The following is a 1086-nucleotide window of genomic DNA, read 5'->3' as shown; positions in this document are numbered from 1 at the left end:
TATATATATATATATATATATATATATATATATATATATATATATATATATACATATATATACATACATACATACATACATATATATATATATATATACACATGATATATATCTACTATATATGTAGTATATATAGTATATATATATAATATATATATATATATATATATATATATATATTACATATATTATATATATCTGTATGTGTGTGTGTGTATATAGTACGTATTAAAAACCATCGAATTTTCATGTCATTCGTCGAGACTGGATAGGCACTCAAGAGTTTCGCTCTCCCAGAGCGTTCTTCGATCGTGAAGTCCTGATCACACGGGCAGTTTTCATTCCCCAACAGAAACCCTCGACGATATAACTCTCAAAGAAAAGAAGAAAAAAAGAGAGAAGGAAAAACGGACTCGCGGATCCGTATCTCGCCGCCATTTGCCGCTAAATGTGCGGCGATTCGATCGTATGATATGAAAATAGTATCCCAGCGCACAAGAGAGCCGGAGATTAACGGCGATTATTCTCATACGGATCCGCAGCCACCGCATGATATTAAGCGTCAAGAGTTGCGAAGCTCGCGCGACGCGCGCCGCCGCTCGGGCGCGACGAGTGAAATGCTAATCCCGCCGTGATTAATGAGTCCACGGACCGTTGAAACAATCGCGGCAAAACGAAGCGGAGCGTCTCTTGCTCCAGCGGAGAAGAACGCAATCGCACCGAGAGAACATTATTCAAGGGACGGCCTGACGCGAAGTAGCAACGCGGCGCGCGAAGGACCCTCCTCGAGGTCTCGATTCCGCGTGCGCAGGACAAATCCCGTGTAATTCCGCGACCCTAATTGCAATCGTTCAGGCACACCTGGGTCGCCCATCTATCGCGAACTCGTCTCGTCTCGTCGCCGACGCAATTTGACTGATTAACTCAATTAATCGACGCCGGCGCGGCGAACAATCGAAGCCACCGACGACTTCCCGCAGGAAAAGACTCGGCGCTGTCTGTCTCTCTCCCTTCCCCCCTCCCTCTCTCTCTCTCTCACTCTCTCTCTCTCTCTCTCTCTCTCTCTCTCTCTCTCTCTCTCTCTCT

This window comes from Odontomachus brunneus, unplaced genomic scaffold, assembly GCF_010583005.1.
Source record: "Odontomachus brunneus isolate Ranch 3 - 2012 unplaced genomic scaffold, Obru_v1 Obru_scaffold_014, whole genome shotgun sequence".
Lineage (NCBI taxonomy): Eukaryota > Metazoa > Arthropoda > Insecta > Hymenoptera > Formicidae > Odontomachus > Odontomachus brunneus.
This window is presented reverse-complemented; position numbering follows the sequence as displayed.